This window comes from Manis javanica, chromosome 16 (assembly GCF_040802235.1).
Source record: "Manis javanica isolate MJ-LG chromosome 16, MJ_LKY, whole genome shotgun sequence".
Classification (NCBI taxonomy): domain Eukaryota; kingdom Metazoa; phylum Chordata; class Mammalia; order Pholidota; family Manidae; genus Manis; species Manis javanica.
In genome coordinates, this window is record NC_133171.1 from 11431991 (window position 1) to 11453860 (window position 21870).

The 21870-nt window shown below is 37.4% G+C and overlaps 2 long non-coding RNA genes across 2 annotated transcripts in view; both read left to right on the forward strand.

Moving 5' to 3' along the window:
- The window catches only part of LOC108387534 (uncharacterized), a 148126-nt gene extending 139500 nt beyond the window's left edge, over positions 1-8626 (forward strand). The window contains exon 4 of the long non-coding RNA XR_012126174.1: positions 8558-8626. This is a non-coding gene — a long non-coding RNA (uncharacterized lncRNA). The remainder of the gene's footprint in view (positions 1-8557) is intronic.
- A 513-nt stretch (positions 8627-9139) lies between these two features.
- Positions 9140-21832, forward strand: LOC140846686 (uncharacterized). Its single transcript, XR_012126058.1, has 3 exons — positions 9140-9270; positions 9808-9852; positions 19422-21832. It is a non-coding gene; the product is annotated as an uncharacterized lncRNA (long non-coding RNA).
- The last annotated feature ends 38 nt before the right edge of the window (positions 21833-21870 follow it).

Here is a 21870-nt window from a genome sequence, read left to right on the forward strand (position 1 = left end):
TTCATTGGAAAAATAGAAACAGTACAAATGCTGAAAATAATAGAACAAAAGCTCAGGTGATCACCTTTCAAGATTCACAGATGTTAACGTGATAAAATATTTGCTTCAGTTCATTCTAAAATAAAGCATATAGGTAAAGTTAAAGTCTCTTTTGTATCCCTTCCCCACCAGCCTGTTACAATTGGAGGAGAAAAATGGTGGAGGGGGGAAGTCCCTGCTGATTGCTTTTCCTGCTCCCACGTGGAACGGTGGAAGCATCTCGGCACTGTTAGAAAGTGTCTCTCATGTCATCTCCACTTTAACTTTGCAGGCTGTTGGGACAAAACACAACTGCCCCCAAAAAGGGAAAAGTAAGGCCTGGGGCAATCTGAACCCTGAGATGCTTCAGCTTGGGGGTCCAAGCGGTTTGGATCCAGACTATTTTGCTGCTGCTCACTCTCCCCTTTCAGGGCTTATTTAGGAGCCACTCACTGTCCCATGTGGGTGTCAGGGAGTCCTGGACTTGAAACCCTGGTTAGCAGGGCTGTAAGTTTGGGAGATTCCAGGGTCGGGATTATTTGGCAAACTGTCTTCATTTTACATTTGAGGAAACTGAATTCTAGAGAGTAGAAGAAATGTTTTCAGGACACATAGATAATTTGTGAGTGAGAGAGGCCTAACTCCATCCGTCCCCTTCTCTTCCACCGCCCTATTAACTCAGCTGTCTTCTAATCAATTTGAACAGAGCCAGAAATTTTAATATTCAGAAAGTTTCAATATCATATTTCCTATACCAAGTTTAGAATGGAGAGAAAATTGAAGAAATGCTTTATTCTGCCCACTGTCTAATAGGACGTGGGTCCTAAAAGGAGAAGTTGCATAAAACAGCAGAAGGAAATTCTTGGATGTGAAATACATTTTTTTTTAGTGAATGTTGCGTGATTAAATGGTTAATGGTGCAAAACTTTCCGGATGTCATGGACTGCCCTCAAAATGCTCTTGGGGATGAAAATAGCATTGGCTGAATACTCAATGATAGAAAAACAGTTGGTACTGTTTGCTAATTCTAGAATGTCCCTATGCCCACAGAGGAGCCTTTTATGTAGGTCTTCTAAGAGAATCCTATGTGTGTCTTCATGCACTTTTCATCAACTTTTCTTATCATTGATACAGTCTTAAATACCAGCCCTTGAGGCGGGTGGCCAGGGTGGCCCCATGTCAGGACATGTCCATGCATTAGCTCATTTAATCTTCACAACAGTCTGATTCATAACAGTCGATTCATAAGCATTTTACTGGCAATGGCCAAGAGGGACTTCCTTCAGCATTATGGATTGCTCCTCCTCAACCGTGACAGGTTGTACAGTAGAGCATATTCTGTACCTCTGGAAGTTTGGCTTCTGTGCTATAGATTTGAAAATGGTTTATGTTAGTGGTCAGTTTGAGTTCTTCTTCCAGTTTGGCCATTTGGTGATGTGAAACAGTTACAATACATAGGCTCAGAATAAGCGAACGGTTGAAGAGTCCAGCTTTGATTTTGTTACGTAACTTCTCATCTGTAAAATGGGCAAAATGACGTCTTGATCACTGTGCAAGTCAGGATAGAGCTATTATTGTTACAAAGAAGGCATGGGAAGCTGCATGACTATGTGGTGGAAACCCATGGTCAGACCATAAATCCCCAGGTCCAGAAAGTCTTGGTCTAATTCTTCACGAAATTGTACTGTTTTCTCCTAACTCCCCATTAGCTATTTGAGTTCCCTATTGAATAGGACCTATTGAAGAAATCTGTTTTCCCTTTGGGTTTTACACAATTTTCATGAGAATTATACGATTGCCAAAAATACTGCAGTACTGCTCTAAACTTCCCTTGTACATTTTGTCGTTTCACAAGGCTTGGAGTGGACACACTGATGTGTGTTAACTGACATGGAAGTTTCAGGGTCATTGCAGCTTCTCTCACAAATTAGTCACAACCAAAAAGGCTGAGGTTGTGATGGAAATCAATCACAGCCTCACTTAGGGTGACCAGAAATACCGTGGTATTTGACATAGTGATTTATCAACAGGCTGTCTTTGGAAATAAGACAAATCCTCGAAACTCTTGACAGAGGCTTAATAAGAGTACAAGGAAAGGATGACTTGTCTTAATTCCAGGAAAGAAGTGGGTTGCTATGTTAATGAGTAACATGCCCATTTATTTTCTTGAATAGGAAAATTCATTGTAAGAAAATCTGTTCATTTTCATTCCTGCAGCAAATTTCTCTCTTTATTTCCTAACTAAGGAAAAGAAAAAGAAATCACAGTAACAATCCAAAGTAATGACAATCCAAATTTTTTTTATATTTGACTCTGGGGTTTGTTTTTGTGCTTATATTTTAATATGTGCCTGAAGCTCTGTCTGAAATGTTGCCTTTTACCCACCCCCCACTGGCCCTGACCCAAAGCTGAGGAAGAACAGGAGAGGCTGAGAGGTGGTTCACTTTCTGCCAGCCTCCGGCCAGATGTGCCCTGGCCCCTCAGCCAGCTCTGAAACAGCAACAGCTTCTTTCAGGCCCAAGCTAGCCAAGCAGGACTGCCTGCTCTCTCTCATTCTCTTCTCTCTCAAACGTCCCCACCTCTGCTTCAGAGGAAAGAAGGAAGAACAAATAGACTGTAAGATGCCAACAAAGGACTAATGTAAACAGAGATGATGCTGTGACTGAAAATTGAAAAGTGAGGCTTGCTCCTGGTCCTTCATGATGGATGCAGGAGATGTGTCACGGGACTGTCACTATTGGAAACGTGCATTTCATTTTCTGACCACTCCACCACGGTGTGAGCATCCCTAAGGGGCATTTTATTGCTCTGCACAGGCTTTAACAAGCTCAAACACGTGTATGATAAACATTAGCTCTTTGACATTCAATTTTGACTCAGCTTTTAAAATGGCATTAAATGTAACAAATGCAATTTCTTTCTCATCTCAGTATTTTTTTTTGTATTTTATTTGGAAGTTTTGCCACTAATAAAAAGTTTTCTGAGATCACAGAATCTAGGAATTTAAAATGCAGTTTGAAACACTTCTGTGGGTAACCTTTACTAAGATATTTTGCTTACAATTCATATTCCATTTCTTATTCATATACTTAGACTTTTTAACAGAAAAAATTTATTCAGCACTTTTACTACTCTAAGGTTTTCCTTTAGAGTATCTCAAAACCCTAGCATCTGGGTATATGTTGCTTAGAAAGAATTATTTTCTTTTAAGAATGGTATTTATAAATTCTCTGGATACTTTTAACAAAGCTTAAATGAATTAATTGTGTCAGTTTTTCATATATGCATATAAAATTCATGTATACATATAATTCTTTATCATATATGTAGGAAACATTTATGTGTTCAAAATCAGCAGAGTCTGTTAAGTGCGCTCATGATTTGGAATATGTAACGAAAAAATGTATCGCTAAGTTTCTAGTTGCAGTCCAGTAACTGGACTTTTTTCACAAATTGGCAGTGGATTGATGCCCATTTAGTGCTGGTAGTCACTGCGTGGTTTCGTGATCATGACTTCAGTGCTAGCCCTTGGCTTGGCCGGCTCTGGCAGATGGTGGATAGTGGGCTGGGATGACCTGGATAACCTAGTGAATTTAGAGCGCAGCTTGTCTAACTTTAGGAGACAGTGCTTAAAAGGGCTGGAGGAGGACATCTTCGTGTGAACAGCTGCCTTACACTTGCACACAACAGCCTGGAGGAGTTTTCTTTCTCAAGGGTGCTTCCCATCTTCCTTCTCGTCGTATTTCTCTGTTAAGGGGAAACCAGGAAGATATGTCTCCATTCTTCTTCTGTCCAAGTCTTCCCGATGAGCATTGGATACTGCCAGGCCCCACACCTCGGTACTAAAGCTAGCAGCTTAAGAGAATGAAACTTTGAGGGCATAGCTTTACATTTTGTCAGGAAATTAAAACACAGTTTTCCTAACAGCTGCAATGGCACATATGGCTTTTTATCCATCTAGGTTCAAAATAAATGTAAAATGTCCCTAGAAGGTTTCCATGAAACATCACATTCACATGATTTATTATTTTACAACAAAATGCAAAAATGACTATTGTATGAAATAGGAGATTTAATGTCCCCAATTGCCCCTGGGAACACAGCCTCCCAGAGTGGAGACTTGCTTGTGACTGTGACCCCATTTTGACACTTCTAGTGAACGGATTCCTGTCTAAGACATGGAAGCAGTTGACCAATTCAGACTGATAAGAAATGGGAGCTACAGCCGTAACCCAGCATAGAAACAAGAGCTTTCACTGCATCTGGCAGCTCTCGTTACCTCGTCAGTGTCAGGATGTGGCTCCAGGATTCCTGCCTCAATGAAATTATATTGGGGCCGTCCCTGCAGCACAGGCCACCCACCAGAGGGTGAGGCAAGATGGAGATGTGCATGGTCCAGCCAGGTGTCCCTCGCCCGAGTCTGTCTCCTATAAATTTGCTTTACCAAAAGCCTCTACACTACTGATTTCTAAGAGCTCCATGGCTTTAAGAAAATGTATGTGGGGAATGCTCTGAATCTGGCTGTTCTTGTCACTGACAGTCTTTTGTCTTTTCTCCCTAACCTCTGCATCATGGGAACTGATGAGGAGAAGGATTAGGTTTCAGCTGAACATGTGTTTCACTGTATTGAAATGTACACTGCTTAACAGAGTAAACACCAGTCTATTGAGGGCCAGGAGACTAGGTTCGCTGATCAGTATCAAAGAACACAGGGCTGTAAACGGTAATTGGCTCTTTTCTGCAGAAAGGTGGAACTCTTTAAGACGAGGTCTTCTTTACCCATTAGCCTCTTACAACTAGGCACCATCATCCAGCACCACCAGGCCGAGACAATAAATCATTCTCTAAATTTTTACTTTTCTTTTGATAGGGAAGATAGCTTGAACTCCCTCTTATAAAATGTAAATAAATGAATAAAAATACTCAAAGTGTTTTCCTATTTTAAGTTTCTCTGACTTTTTTTCCACAGTAAAAGTAAAGAATCCAGTAACAGAAATAGAGGTCACCTACATTTAAGTAGAAATTGTACAAAAAAGATACCCACAAGGAATGAGGGAAGCTAATATTTTTGTAGGTTTGAAATATATGAGAAATTAAGGTAATTTTATTTAAGAGATAATGGTGTGGATCATTCTTCCAAGCAATAAATTCAGCTGACCCTGAACAGGGTGGGTTTGAAGTGCATGGGTCCTCTAATATACAGATATTTTTCAGTAAATACAGTGGAAATTTTTTTGAGATTTGTGACAATTTGAAAAAAACAGTTTCTTTTCTCTAGCTTACCTTATTGTAAGAATACAGAATGTAATACATATAGCATACAAAATATGTGTTAATTGGCTGTTTATGCTACCTTAGGGGCTTCCAGTCAACAGCAGCCTATCAGTAGAGAAGTTTTGTGGAGAGGCAGAAGTTATGCATAGATTTTTGATGGCGTGACTGTTGGCATTCCCAACCCCCAAGTTGTATATAATTACTATAATGAAAATTATAATAAATATAATAAGGAAAGGGGAAGGAAACCTATCCACCATTATTTCCTATATTAAAATGGGTCAATTTCTACCATTCTAAGGTACTTAAAATACTGAGTAGGGAAACTCACTTTAAATATGGCAGTATTCATCAGCATAAATATGTGCCCCTCGTCCAGTTTTTTTCTTACACATAAGTCTTTCTAACAATCCTGAAAATGATGTATTCTTCTTTGCAGTGGTGGGTGAAGACCACCTGCCCTCTCCCTTCCTTCTCACTTCTAACAGATGATGAGATCCCTATGTTCACAGCCCCGTGATCATGTGTCTGACCATGCTTTGTTAGCCTTCAGAAAGCAAAGCTTTATACCTAATGCAGATGTAATGCAAAATTCCTTTCTTCATTGTGTTTTGTGTCTGTATAAAAACTGTATTTTCCAAAGGACAAAATTTATTACCCTTACTTTATTTATACATTTATTAAAAAAATATTTTACTCTTTAACTCAAAAAGCTTATCTATTTACATATCAACACAATCAAACAACCCTCTTTGCCCTAGGTGGGAGATGACTCTGTCTCCAAAAAATAGAATAAAATACTCCTTGTAATCTTTCCCTGGACATACAAATAATAGTAAAATAAAGTCTAATAAAATACTCTCATTTATTTGTCATATATTTTTTATGTTATTTCTTCTTTTTAAAAGCCATAATAGAAATTCAAAGTAATGTATATTAAATGAAACATTCACTTCTGAAAATTTGTAAAACTTTCTACAAGATTGGAGTTAATGCTGTAAAAAAAGAGCTAATACCTACTGAGACTCATGCATAGACTTTGAAACACTAGTTCTAGGATTATGGAGTTTTACTAGCAAATCAGAAACAATCTTAATGTTTATGAAGCTGGAACATTAAAGTATTATATTATGGAGACCATAGAAAGTTGTTTATGAATTCTATTTTCTTTCACTGTCTCTCTATTCTAAATTTCAAAGCAAAAGCAAAAAATGAAACAAGGTTAGGAAAAATATTCAGTAAATATTAAAGTTTTAATTTTAAAGCTGCAAATGGAATAATACTCAAAGAGCAATAAATAATGTTAAGTAACTATACTAAATTAATTCTCACCAAGTTCTAAACCTTAGAAGAACTTTATTGTTTTACATGCTTTGGATTTTTATAATTCTTTCTCTTATTTTAATAGCTCTCACACATTGTTTTAGTAAAATCTTTATCTCTGTGCACTTTATTATTTTAAATAATCTTTCAGATTTTTTATGTTTTTGTTACAATTGCAAGGAAATTCTTTAGGATTAAGCATTTTCCTTGTAGAAAATGAAAGGAATTAAGAAGGCAACAATTTTGCACAGGGTTTTGATAACAGTTTTAAGACTAATTCAAAGCTTTATAATTTCTAGGAAACGAATAGGATACTTACACTCAGCAACCAAATTTAAATTACATTTTATACCAATTAAATGTGCTCTGTTCAGTGTTTTAAGATTGAAGACAGGAAGAGTTCCAAGGGACTGATTTTAAAAATACACTTTAACATTCAGCCAGCAGGGGTCGCAACAGAATGTTCAATGGCCCTTTGGAAACGATTTACTTTCTTCTCCGAGAGCTCGCTCCAGAATGGCGAACGTGTATCAGGCTCTTGATGATAAAAGCAAAACTACATTTCCAAAATTGGGATGAAATTTGAGCTTACTTTTCAAAGTCACCGAAATTACTGAAAAAGAGGAGAACAGAGATTTGGAGAAGTGCTTCTGAATAGTTTTTTTTTTTTGTCTTTAAAAAATGCTTTATTTAGTTATAAAGGACTGCTTATAGAAACAGGCAACTCCGGAGATGGTTACCCAGGGCTGAGGGGTGTGGAGAAATGGAGGTTTGGGATGATGACTAAAGTGTAGAGGTTAAGCTAAAAAAAAAATTCTAAAATTGTGATGATGAATTTACGACTTTGTAAATATACTAAAAACCACTGACTGTACACTTTAAGTGAACGAAGTATATGGTATAAAAATTATATCTCAATAAAACTGTTGGCTTTAAACATACGGCACTTCAGAAGTCTTAATGTGGAAATCTCCAAATTGATTTTCTAGCAAGCATTGATGGATTTTTTTGAAAATCAAGTATAATATGCCTTAATAATTCAGATTTCTGTCAGTGATTTAATTTCGAACAAATATAGGTTAATTTATGTTATTTCAAGTGAACCCCGAATAGTTTATCGGGAGCCCTGGTTGAGAACAAGTCTGCCTGGAGAAACTCCCCAGAGACAGGAGTGTGACGCTCAGGTTCTGAGCCCGGTTTTACTACCAGCTTACTGGGTGGTGCTCACCCAGTAAGTGAATTTGCTTCACCTTTCTGGATTCATTTTTCCTATTTGTAGAAGGATTGGGAGCTTTATTCCTCAGGTGTTGTTTAGCACTACAAATAACATAGTATCTTCTTAGCCCATTTGCCTACGTGTGACTCAGTGGAAACTTAGAAACCTTTCTGTTCATTTCCAGCAACCTCTGTACACCATTTACCCACTGAGTGAGTATGGAGGAATGATTTTATTATTTAACATTTGTTAAGCTTGCTTTGGAAGCAGATGTTTGAACCTGTGCTGAGTTATTTGGATTTGACCGTCTGAATAAAACATTACATATATTTCAAAGTTTTAATAATAGTTTTTTATTAAAAATAATTAAAATTATAAGAATTTCCAAAGTTGGAATTTTATGGGTAATAAATGATATAGCAGGTAGTCAGATTCATATTATAAATATATTTATATAATAAGTAGTCTAACTATGTCCCTTGACGTTTTAACTTAGCGTTTTTAAATTTAGAGAAGTGGTGATAGGTATTTTTCAGACATAGGAACATTTTCAGATAAACGTGTTTTGAATGATAGAAAAATCCCAAATTGATTAATTTTGTATTCCTTACTCCTTTATGAAGAGAGATCTTTTGTGGTTCACTCTTGAATTCTTTCACTGCACTGGATCTTTATTCAGCCAGTAATTGTAACTTACTTGCCTATTTGTCTTCTTTTCCTTTTTAGGATAGCTACTGTAAAGTCATCAAAACAAAAGGCCATCTGTCTGGGAATGTCCAGCCCTCATATTGAAGGTAAGATGATAAATTAGGTGAGGTTTTGCCTTGACTTTTTTTACCTTCCCAGTTTTAACTTATCTCCCCAAACCCTTTCTTTTCATCCTTATTGCCTGCCACCAGCATCCACATATGCACAAAGAAAGCTGAAAACTGACAAAAAGTGTCAATGTGGAAAAGCTGCCAAAGCCTCACGAAGCAGCTTTCCTTGATCACGTGCTCACACAGGTGCTGGTTCGCTCGTCTTTCATCAGTGGCCATGTCTGTGGCACCTCTGGAGGCCTATTTCTCTGATGCTAAACATTTTAATTCTTTTAAGTTGTAGAGCATCTCCCATGCATAAGGAGAATCTTAGAATCTTAGACCTGACAAAATACTTTGAGGCTGTTGGTCAATCTCCCACCCAAAATGACAAGTGCTTTTATCAAACTCATTCTGCTTTGAGGATATGGTCTTATTTTTTCAAGGAACAATTGGTCACTACACTGCTTCCATGTTATCATAGCTTGACCTTTCTCATAACACAGGATGCCTCTGTAGCGGCTCAAGGCTGCACATCCAGTGTCAAGCCATGTCACTGCCTTACTGAAGTGGCTTACCATCTCAGAGCCAAGATGTGCCATCTTAGACTGGAGAAGAAGTTCACCCTTGCTCTCTGTCCAGGTGTGACACTGATCTTTTGAGTTGTGGTCTTCTATTCCTGCATCATTATATAATATATAATAGCTACTAATAAGGCTGACCCTACCAGCATGTTAAATACAGATCTTGCTCACCTTATGATGGGGTTACATCCAGATAAACCCATTATAAGTTGAAAATATCATTAACTGAAAATGCATTTAATACATATAACCTACTGAACATCATCGCTTAGCCTAGCCTACCTGAAATGTGCTGAGAACACTTAAATCACACTAAAGCTGGCAAAATCATCTAACACAAACCCTATGATGCTCCGTGGTAAAAACAAGGAATTTTGTTTAAATATGAGTTCTATCCTCTCATTACTTAGAATTATATTGTAATGGTGCAGAGATGGCAAAATAAAAATTTTAAGCTGTGTATGATTAGTTAGATATTTATGTAATGATCACCTTAGTTACTCATGTTAAAATCTTACTTATATAAAAATCATTTTAGTGACATAAAACCATAAAAAATGGTGTTTGTGTTCTTTCTTCTTCCTGTTCTGTCTAGGCTTTTTGAAATGAGTGGAGCCTACATCATAGAATGGATGAATCAGTAAGTGAATAAATGAATGAGAAGGTACACTGTACACATCATATGTATGGGAAGAATTCATAGACACTCCCCCTTTCTTGGAGCCCATGCAGTGTAAGTTATAGGTGCATGTTTTCTTGGCTCTAAAGTAGAGAAAGAAGCTCAGCACATGGCACTGAATGTTGAAAACTGACTTAGAAAAATAAAGTGAATAAGGCATTAGTCTAAGCATTTCAACTTTTAAGTTTACCTATTTAGGTTCCTATGTGAGCATCTGGATGTTGCAGCTTCATTTTTCTGCGTCTGTACGTGTCCTAGTGAGCGCTGGCGGAATCTCTCCTCGGAGAGAGCAAAAATAATCAATCCATCAACATTTTAAAATCAGGATTAGGAATCCCTTTGAGAAGCAGAGGTAGCTTCATTATATGAACAATTTTTTGTTTTTACTATTTTAATGTGAGATTGTATTATATATTGCTTCATAATATATTTTCCAGTTTTATTGAGAAATAATTGACTCATCACTATAAAAGTTTAAGGCAGTATAGCATGATGGTTTGATTTACATATACTGTGTAATGATTTTCACATTCAGCTAACATCCACCATCTTATATAGATAAGAAAAGAAAGAAGAAAAGAAGGGAAAAAGAAAGTTCTTTCTGTGATGAGAACTCTTTGAATCTACTCTCGACAACTTTCCTAAATACCATACAGTGGTATTAGCTATAGTCATCATGTTCTATATTATATCCCTGGTACTTATTTATCTTATAAATGGATGTTTGTGCCTTTTGACCACCTTCCTCCAATTACTCCTCCCACCCTCTGCCTCTGGGAACCACAGTCTGGTCTATTTTATTATGCTTTTTTAGCTTGTTTGTTTAGATTCCACATATAAGTGAGGTCATACAGTATTTGTCTTTCCCTGTCTGACCTATTTCATTGAGTACAATGCCCTCTAGGTCCATCCATGTTGTCACAAATAGTAGGATTTCCTTACTTTTTATGGCTGATTAATATTCCATTACATATATATACATATCTTACCTTCTTCATCTTTATCCATTAACCCACTGATGGACACTTAGGTTGTTTCCATATCTTGGCTATTGTGAATAGTGCTGCTGTGAACATGGGGGTGCAGATATCTCTTAGATTTAGTGTTTTCATTACCACTGAATATGTTCCCAGAGGTGGCATTGCTGGATCTTTTGATATTTCTATTTTTAGTTTTTTGCAGAACCTCCATACTGCTTTCCATAGTGGCTGAACTAATTTGCATTCCCACCAACAATGTGTAAGAGTTGCCTTTTCTCCACATCCATGCCAGCATTTGCTTTCTCTTGTCTTTTGATGATGGTCATTCTAACAGATATGAGATGATATCTCATTATGGTTTTAATTTTCATTTCTCTAATGACTAGTGATGAGCATTTCTTCATAAATCTTCTTTGGGGAAATGTTTATTCCGATCCTTTGCCTATTTTTTAATTGAGTTGTTTGGTCTTTTTCCTATGGAGTTGTGAGTTCTTTATATATTTTAGATATTGACCAAGCCCTATCAGATACATAGTTTGCAAATATTTTTCCCATTCCATGCATTGTCTTTTCACTTTGTTGGTGGTTTCTTTTGCTGGGCAGCAGCTTTTTAGTTTGATGTAGCCCCACATGCATATTTTTGATTTTGCTGTTTGTGCCTTAGGCATCATATCTAAAAAGTCATTACCTAGGTTCATGCCAAGGAGCTTTGTTTCTGTGATTTCTTCTAGGACTTTCATGGTTTCAGATCTTATACTCAGTAGAGTCTTTAACCAATTTTCTGTTAATTTTTGTGAGTGGTGTAAAATGTAGGTCCAATTTCATTCTTCTCATGTAGTTGTCCAGTTTTCCCAGCACCATTTATTGAAGAGACTATTCTTTTCCCCATTCAGTATTGTTTCCCTTGTCAGATATTAGTTGACTGCATATGCTTTGGTTTAATTTCTGGGCTTTTGATTCTGTTCAATTGGTCTGTTTGTTTTGATACTAGTGCCTAATGTTTTGAGGACTATAGCTTAATAGTATAGCTTGCATGTCAGGGATAAATCTCACTTGCCTATAGGGTATGATCTTTTTATTATGCTCTTGTATTTGGTTTCCTAGTACTTCACTGAGAATTTTTGCATCCATATTTATCAGGGAAATTGGTCCATAGTTTTCTTTTCTAGAAATGTCCTTTTCTGGTTTTTGTTTAAGAATAGGGCTGGCATCGTAAATTGACCTTGAGAGTATCCTCAGCTCTTTGATATTTTAGAAGAGTTTGAGAAGGATTGGTGTTAATTCTTCTTTAAATGTTTGGTACAATTCACCAGTAAAGCCATCTGGTTCTGGAATTTTCCTTGTTGGGAGACTTTGATTACTGGTTCAGTTTCCTTACTAGTAATTAATTGGTCTATTCAGCTTTTCTGTTTTTTCCTGATTCAGTCTTGGTAAGTTGTATATTTCCAAGAATTTCTCCGTTTATTTCAGGCTGTCCAGTTTGTTGGTATATACTTGTCTGTAGTAGCCTCTTGATGATCCTTTGAATTTTTGTGGAATCAGTTGTAATGTACCTTTTTCATTTAAATTTTTTCTTGCCTTTGGACCTTTCTCTTTTTTTCATTGGTTAATCTAGCTAAGGATTTGTCAATTTGGGTTATCTTTTCAAAGAACCAACTATTAATTTAATTAATCCTTTTGATTATTTTTTATATTCTTTACACCATTTTATTTTGTTATAATCTTTATTATTTCCTTTTTTCTGCTGACCTTGGGCTCAGTGCATTCTTTTTTACTTTGTAAAGTGTAGAGTTAGGTTGTTTATTTGGAATCTTTCGCCCTTCTTCAATAGGTGTTTATTGCAATGAATTCCCTCTTAGAACTGCTTTTGCTGCATCCTATAAAGTCTTGTATATTGTATTTCCATTTTCATCTGTCTAAAGAAATATTTTTATTTTGTTTAATTTCTTCTTTGATCCATTGATCATTTGTGACAGTTCTGTTTAATTTCCACGTGTTTATGAACTTTCATGCTTTCCTGTTACTGATTTCTAGTTTCATGCTATTGTGGTCAGAGATGATCCTTCGTATGGTTTCAATCTTCTTGAATTCGCTAAGACTTGTTTTGTGGCCTGACATGTGGTCTATCTCAGAAAATGTTCCACGTGCATGTGAAAAGAAGGTGTATTCTAGTGTTGGGTGGAATGTTTTGTATATGTCAGTAGGTCCATTTGGTATATTGTGCTGTTCAAATCTGCTGTTTCCTTATTGATTCTCTGTCTAGATGATCTATCCGTTGTCAAGAGTGCGGCATGGAAGTCCCCAACTATATTTTGCTCATTTCTCTATTAACTCAGTTAGCTTTGGCTTCACATTATTTAGGTGCTCTTATGTTGGCTACATAAATGTTTCAATTGTTTTATCTTCTTGATATATTGACTCCTTTATCATTATATAATGATCTTGTCTCTTTTCACCATTTTTATTTTAAAGTCTATTTTACCTGATATAACTATAGGTAACCTTGCATTTTTTTTGGTTACCATTCCTTTAACTGTCTTTTCCCATCCATGCACTCTTAGTCTGTGTGTGTCTTTAAGGCTAAAGTAAGTATCTTGTAGGCAGCATTTCGTTGGATCTTGTTTTTTATGCATTCAGCTATTAATGTCTTTTGATTGGAGAATTTAATCTACTTGTGTTTAATATAATTATTGATAGGACTTACTATGGCCATTTTGTTAATTGTTTTCTGGTTGTTTTGTACATTCACTGTTCCTTGTTTTGATCCTGCTGACTTTGTGTGTGTGTGTGTGTGTGTGTGTTTTTATACCAGCATGTTTTGAGTTCTTTATCATGTTCTTTTGTATAATTTACTACAAAATTTTCCTTTGTGATTACCATGAGGCAATTTATGGTTACTTTTGCCAAATTCATGTTTTTAAACTTTTAAACTAGAGTTATAAATTTAACTGTGACTATATATTTAAAATTACCAGTATAGTTTATGCTAACTTTTTGTATTTTTTATGAGGTTCACTAACATTCTTTTACTTCCACTCAAAGATATCCCTTTTCCATTTCTTTTAAGGAAGGCCTGGTGGTAATGAATTCTCTCAGCTTTTGTTTGTTCAGAAAAGTCTTTATCTCTCCTTTTCTGAAGGACAGCTTCACTGGGTATAGAATTCTTGGCTGACAGTTATTTTCTTTCAATATTTGAATATGCCATTCTCTCCTAACCTGAAAAGTTTTGTTTTTTGAGAAATCCTTGGATAGTCTTATGGGGGTTTCCTTAAACTTCTCTCTTTTCTCTTGCTGCTCTTAAAATCCTTTCTTTTTCTTTGACTTTTGACAATTTAATTATAATGTATCTCAGTATAGCCCTATTTGGTTTAAATATGCTTGGAGATATTTGGGCCTTAGGCATCTAGATGTCCATTTCTCTTCCCATGTTTGTGAAGTTTTCAGCCATTATTTCTTTAAATATGTGTTCTGTGTCTTTCTCTTTCTCTTCTCCTTGTGGAATTCCAATATTGCAAATATTATTTCTTTTCATTGTGTTCCATAATTTCTATAGGCTTCCTTCACTCTTTTTCATGCTTTTTTCTTTTTGTTCCTCTGGGTAATTTCTACCATCCTCTCCTCCAGGTCATTGATTTTTTCTTCAGTATGGCTGGGTCTGATTTTGAAACTTTTTATTTAATTCTTTAGTTATTATGTTTTTAAATCTAGGATTTCTGTTTTTGTTTTGATGGTTACTATTTCCTTGTCAAACTTCTTGTTTTGTTCATGCTTTGTTTTCCTAATTTCATTTAGTTATCTGTGTTTTCTTGTAGTTCACTAAGCTTTCTTAAGAGGATTATTCTGAATTTTTTGTCTTAAAGTTCATAGGTCTCTATTTCTTTAGGATCAGTTATTGGAGCTTTATTAGTTTCCTTCAGTGGTGTCATATTTAACTGTTTTTTGTGACCCTTGATTTCTTACATTACTGTTATTAGCACAGTTGAGTAATTTGGCTTCTCTTTCAGACTTTACAAGTTTGCTTTGCCAGAGACAGTACTTCACCAGTCAGCCCAGTTTGGGTTGCTGGATGTGTCTGCTGGTAATATCTTTAGATTTGTAGTGCCTGCTAATATGGTCTATTTTTGGACAAGGCCACTGTTTGAGCTCTGAGGATGAGGATGGGGAATGTGACACTGGCTGAGAATAGTTGGATATGACTGCTAGCTTGGCTCCCTACTCAAGTGAGGCTTCACAGTTGCCTAAATTGTCTGGTCAGGCTTACTAGACAGTTGGGACTGGGCACGGTATTCAGTAGTATATAGGGCTGTGAATTAGCTTCCTTGCCCTGGCAGGGCAGCCAGATGGGACGAGGGCCTATACAACTTGTTTGGGGGCCCAAATCAGGCCAGGGTGTACACACATTTCCTGGTCAGGTAACATCACCAGTTTTGCTCTGCAGATGGGGATTGCCACAGGCTGTGCTCTCTGTTCAAGTGCCACTGTACACAGGGCTGTTGAATGGGCTATGCAGCTTCCCATGTGCAATGGTTAGATTCCCCAGTCAGACAGGCTGAAGCTATAATGTGTGGCGAGAAGGGCTACAGATTAGATTTCCTGCCTGCGTGCAGCAGAAGAAGCAGTTCTAAAGCCAATAAACTCTTTGTTTGTTGTCTTAACTCAAGCCAACCCACATCCCAAGTTCCCTGACCAAATAGGGCCACTGGCTTTGTCTGCAAACTATCAGCTATGCCTGCCTCACTGTTCTGCCACTGCTGGGCCACGCAGCTTTCAGGAGTCTCTACCAACCCTTCTGGTCAGATGTGGTCAGGAGATACTCTCCACAGCAAGTGGGGCTGTGTCTCAGCCCCTTGCCTAGGTAGCAGTGGCAGGGGCTGTTTCTGGCTACTCTCAACTTCCCAAAGAGGTTCTCCATTTGTGAGGGGCCAGAGACTACCCTCAACCATGGGTACTGACTAGTACCCCTGCCTGAGCATACACAGGAATGCTCCATGCTCTGTACTGGCTTTGCTCTGAGGTGAGCAGTTCTGCCCTCCTGTCTGTCTGCTCAAGCGATGCTGGGTCAGCACAGCTTCCTGGAGTTGTCACCAGTCCCCTGGTCAGATGCAGCTGCGAGACACTCCACAGAAGGTGGGGCTGTGGCTCAGCTCCTTGTCTGGGCATGGGCAAACTGGACTCTTGGGCCAGCAAAACTCCTCGTTTGAAAACCTCATTCAAGCATGTCTGCACCCTGCAGAGTTCCCTAGTCATATGCACCTCTAATTTAGTTCTGCAGGTAAGCAAGGCCACTGTTCGGGATTACTATTTGGGCACTGCAGGTATGAACTTGGTCTGAACAAGTATGAACAGGTCTGAACAGGTCTGAACAAGATCCATGTGCTGGTTGTTGTGAGCCCCTCCCTCCCTTCAGATTCCAGCAGCTGAGCCTGCAGATTACCTTGCAACCTCCATGCAGATCCCCTGCAATCTCCATGGTGTGAGATCAATGCTGGGGCTGTCTTTTCCCACTAGCTGCTTCTCTTACCTTCTAACACAGTCTGTCTGGTCTCTGAGGTGCAGGGAGTACTTCAGCCTTTTGCCTGTGTTCTAGAATTCTTTTAGTGATCACTTGTTTGTGTATGGATGTTAGTAGTTCTTGTGAGGGAAGCAAAATCAGGAATGACCTATGTCACCACCTTGGTGATTTCATTGTCTATGTAAGCAATTTTTACATAAATATTTACAGTAGCCTTTAAAGTTAATACTGAACATAAGTCCATGAAAAAGAATGACAGAAGCAAATTATGCAGTATGTTTATGGTATAAATTGTAAAACAATTAACATTTTTAGTGATATATAATCATTCATATTGTCTCCTCCTCCCCACTGCTGCATTTTAGCCAGGGTATATTTTATTTACCAGTTTTACATGCCACAATTTGCTATAATTTAACCCAGTTTCAGAAGTTATATTTCTCACATCAATAGACATATGCAATTTTCTCTGAGTAAAGACAACTGAATTTTTGTAGAGTTGCCTGATGTCAAGTTTTAAACCAGGCTGTCTGGCATTTGAGCTTTTATGCTGTAAACAGATTCAGAAAACTGCATGTAGGCATGGCAGATATGTTCTGATTAAGTAACCTTCATCATTACATGATATAACTAGATCAGCTCATCTCTCTGAGCTGAAGTGCTTGCGTGACTGGCCCCAGGGTCCAGTGTCAAGCGCTTTTGGCACCTGGGCCACATTGGTGCAACTTAAATTTAAATTTACACTGCTTTCCCCACAAGGAAACAGGCAACTCTGAAAGTAAAATATGTTTTCATGGTAAAATTGTGATTCATTGGAGAAAGTTTTCATTTTCTAGTATATAGCAATGCTGATTTGTGGGTAAAGAATGCTTGCTAGCTTTATTTAAAAAAAAAAAAGGATCTGCTTGCCATACAAAGAATCTTTCTTTTTTGCCAGAGTAAGTGTTTAAAGTGTTTTCTTTAATTTAAAAAATATTAGTGTTCTGTTTTAGTATTCTCCTGTAAAAGTAAAATGTCTGGCAGTACTTAGTTAAACTAAATATACGCATACTCATTTATGCAGCAATTCTGCTCTTTGGGCTTATATATCAAAGAAATCAGACCTAGCTTCATGAGGCATTATTCGAGGAGGCAGCCTGGATGTCCGTTCTTGGGAGAATGGACTGGTAAAGCACAGTAGAGGCATGCCAGGGGGCAACTAGAAGCAATGGACAAATTGTGCACAAGCTGCAATAGGGGTAATATTAAAAGCATAGTGTTAGTTTTAAAAGTGAGGAGCAGAATATGCAATACAATATTGTTTATATAAATTAAAAGTAGATCAATATAAAACACAAAGAATGATGTATATTGAGCATATTACTATGGCTGCCTATAGGGGAAGACCAATGGGAGATAGAAGGAAGAAAATCATAAATATGCATATCTATAAAATGAGAGACAAGCCCTGAATGGATCAATGATAATTATATGCTATAAACAGAAGGTATTTAATGCTCTGAACCTTGAACCTTAGGTTGAAAGAAATGCCAACAATACACAAAAGGCATAAGTGCATGAAGTTAAATGTAAACATGTCTTGTTGTTTATTCTAGCCCAATTTCAATTTCTAGAGGTAGCAACTGGAAGCAGTTGGAGACAGTTTGTTGTGTATTGTCCTAGCCTCATTTCTGTGCATGTACAAAATTGAATTTTGGTTTTACAAAAAAGGAATCATGCAATGCCTACTATTGTGCCCTTTGCTTTTTTCTCTTATACATATACATAATTATAAATATATATAATATTGTTCCCTTGTGCCTATAGATATGGATTGGTTTCTTCCTTTCCCTTTTATTCTCTTTCCTTTCCTTCTTTCTTTCCTCTGTGGACCCTGTTTATTGTTAATGGAAGGAAGCCGCTTTGAAATACAAGCTCAAGGACATTTCTCACATTACCTTTCTTCAGCTTTCAATGTTTGTCAGTAACGTTATTATCTTTAGAATGCCAAGGTTTCATAACAACTACTTTCCCTTTCATAACTACAATTAACACAGTTCTTGGCCTTAGTCCTATCTCTGGGCTGATTCCATGCATATGACCAGTTGTTTCCTAGAGGTTTCCCCTCTTCATATTCTGGCTTTGACTTTTGAAATGTTGAGATGACAAAGGCTGGGTCATTCCTCATTTTCCCCTTGCATGTGACTTACTTCTGCCTAACCTGTTGTAGATGATTCCTTTTTTCTCTGGATAAGTAACTTCACAACAAAATGTCTAAGCATTGATCAGCCTTTGAGTGTTTCTTTTGCCTTATTTATTTTTTCTTTTCCAGTTTGTACCCAAGATTTATTTGACATTTTCCAACATTTTTATTTCTTAGTTGCCTTCTGTTTTATTTTGTGAAATTTTTTCTCAAGGCTATTCATTTTCTCTGAAAATCACTCCGTTTTCAGTAGTATGCATTCTACATCTTGTTGATTCTGATGTGGCCTTCATTTCTGTAATGATCTAAGAACTACTAGCACAGGAAACTTGCTATTGGAATTTGGGGAAATTCATGAGAATTTGCGTGCTAACAAACTAGAGAAAAATTCTGTGAGCCATTATTAGAGACTATTAATAAGGTGACACAGGAATGGCAAACATCCGAGACATGAAAACGCTCATCTAAATGATAACTGCAGGTCTGCTGTCAGGCTTGGTTATGGCCCAAAGCCACTCATTCCTCTATTTTCTCCTCACCAAATGCTTCACTGTCCTTGAGTGAGCAAGTAGCATATGACAGGGTTTTGTGTTGAGAGGCATAACTCATAACTATCATTATTACTGGCCTTAATAACTCATCCACAACAAGAGGAGATGTTATATTCTATGAGTTCTAGTTGGGCATCTGCTATGGGAAGGAGAAACATGGCTCAGTGGATGAGAAATTTCTGAACCAGGCCTGTGCTGTAGCTGTTTCTAGCTAAGAAGTACTGAGTTCAACCCAACTCTAAGTTTGTGTTTTCATTTTCAGTGCAATGCTAATTAAAACTAAGTTTCTGCTCACTGTTGTATAGGGAGCCATGATGGCACATGGGAAGCATGGTGGATAAGGCAGCTCAACCCGTGATGACGCAGGGCAGGTAAGATGTCTCAGGTTGATGTGGAGTCTGACTCAGTCTCTAAAGTCAGGTCCTCAGCAGGCCACAGGGGTGGCAGATACTGATTGTCTGCTCAAAAACCAGGCCTTCTTCTTTGTTAACAGAAGAGAAATTTTATGTGGATGGCAGTATGCTTAGATCTAAGGGATAAATTATGATTACTCTAAAAGAAAGAAGCACAAATTAGCATTAGATTTTGCTAGAAAAATAAACATCAAATAATGCTGAGTTAAAGTTGCTTAAGCCTGGTGTCCCCTAAAGTCACCAACTTGAGGATATGTGTATCACTCATGAGTTAGCAGCGAGAGGGGAAGTGTCCAGCACAGCTGGGGAAGCTTCCCCAAGCTAAGACCAGTGTCTGTTCTGTCGGCTCATGTGAATCATTCCTATCCCTTCATACCTTTTCTGTTGTTGCTACCAGAGGTGGTGGCTCTCTCAAACATTTTTCTTGGTGTATAGAAATGTCACTGATTTTTATCTGTCAATCTCAGAGTGAGAAACCTTAATATCATCTATGTTCTTTTTTATCTCTTCTATTAGTTAATCACATCACCTGCAAAAAATTAAAGTTTTGTTTCCTCCTTTCCAGTTGATAGAGGGTGCTATGGTATGTATTATTGTTAACAAATATTTATTCTTTCCCATTCGGTGGACCGCGAGTAGGCTGACACTTACCATGTCCAAGCAGAGACTTTGATCTGCTTGCATTGCTGGGCTAAGCCCCTCAAGGTCGCACTCCTCATGACTGAACTACGAGTCCCCACCAGTAGCCTATCTGTCAGCCTATGACCCAGAATGAAGAGGGGTATGAAGCGGCTGTCCTGAACCAATTTTAAGCCTGAAATCAACCTCAGATGAGCCCAGGCCACTGTAGCTGCCCACAGACTGGGAAAGAAAAAGAACAATTTGTAGGAAGCCTCTGACACTTGGAGTTGTTTTGTAGTATGATTGTGGCACGAGCTGACTAATACATATGCATTATTCATTTTTCTTGACTGAATAGGCTAGGTCTACAATGTTGAATGGAAGTGGTAACATCTTCTTTTAGTTTTTAAAGGAAATACCTCCAAAATTTTAGCATTAAACACATTTTTGTGTTATATGTTTTGTGGCATTTCATGGTCTTTTTAGTCTTAATTTGCAAACAAGTTTTTAAGTGAAAAGGGGCTGAATGTTAGAAAATGCTTTTCTACGTTTGTTGATGTGATCCTCTGGTTTTTCATAAATGTTATGAATTTTACTGATATGTTTTTAGTGTTAAGTACCCTTATGTTCCTGGGATACACCCAACTTGGTCGCACTGTGCTTTCTTTTTTTCTTTAAATTACACATGGCTACATTTTATCTGCTTAAATTTTGTTCAGGAATATTGCATTTAGGCTCATGCATGACACTGACTTATAATTTCCTTTCTTGCATTTTCTTGCTCGTTTTGCTCTTATGTTTAAAATAGCTTCCTGGAATGAGTTCACAAAAGTTACCTCCTTTATCATAAAAAATTAGAAATAGCTGTTGTGTCATAAGAACTTGCCTGTAACAACTGGGCCTTATGTTTTCTTTGAGGAATATGTTGAATTGTTGATTTTTTTTATTTCATTGTTATAGGCTAATCAATGCTTTAATTTCTTCCTAAGTCAGTTTTGTTATTTTGCCCACTGAGAAATGTACAATGCATTTCAAATGTATTGGCATAAAGTTGTTAGGAGTACTCTCTGATGCACTTAAAAAGTTTCTGCTTTATCTCTAATTATGAACACAGGAACTGAGTACCTATTAAGGCCAGTCTGTGGCTGAAGTCTCAGGGAAGCTTTTATCTGTACTGAAGACAATGCTTTGCTTCCAGACTCTCTGGGCAGTTTGACTTCCTAGTTTTCCGTCACCGAGAGTGTAGCCCTTTGTGAAATCAGACTTTCTGGTTGGATTCTTAATACAACTTTCCAGCCTACCACAGGCCCCATTTCCATTTCATTGGCACTGAAGTTTGAGACGACCAGCCACCACAGATTCCCCATGGGACACCCCCAAGGTGTCTGATGACTTCAGCACTTCCTTACAGCCTTTGGATTTTTATGTTCCCATTTCATTTCTGGCTATAAGAAATTTTCTTTGCTCTCTTTATAGCTTATTCATACATCAAAAGTAGTGCTTCTTACATTTTATTCACCTTTTTTTTTGTAATGAGGATTTTATGTAGTCTGCCATGTAATCTGAAAAAGAATTCTCTTTCTCCTAGGTCATAAATAATGGCTTGGAAATAAAATTTTGTATTCACAATTATTTCTCCCTGGTACTTAGAAGATATTATTTCACAGTTTCCTGGTATCTTTTGATACTGACAGGAGACCTGCTGTCATTCTTAATGTTG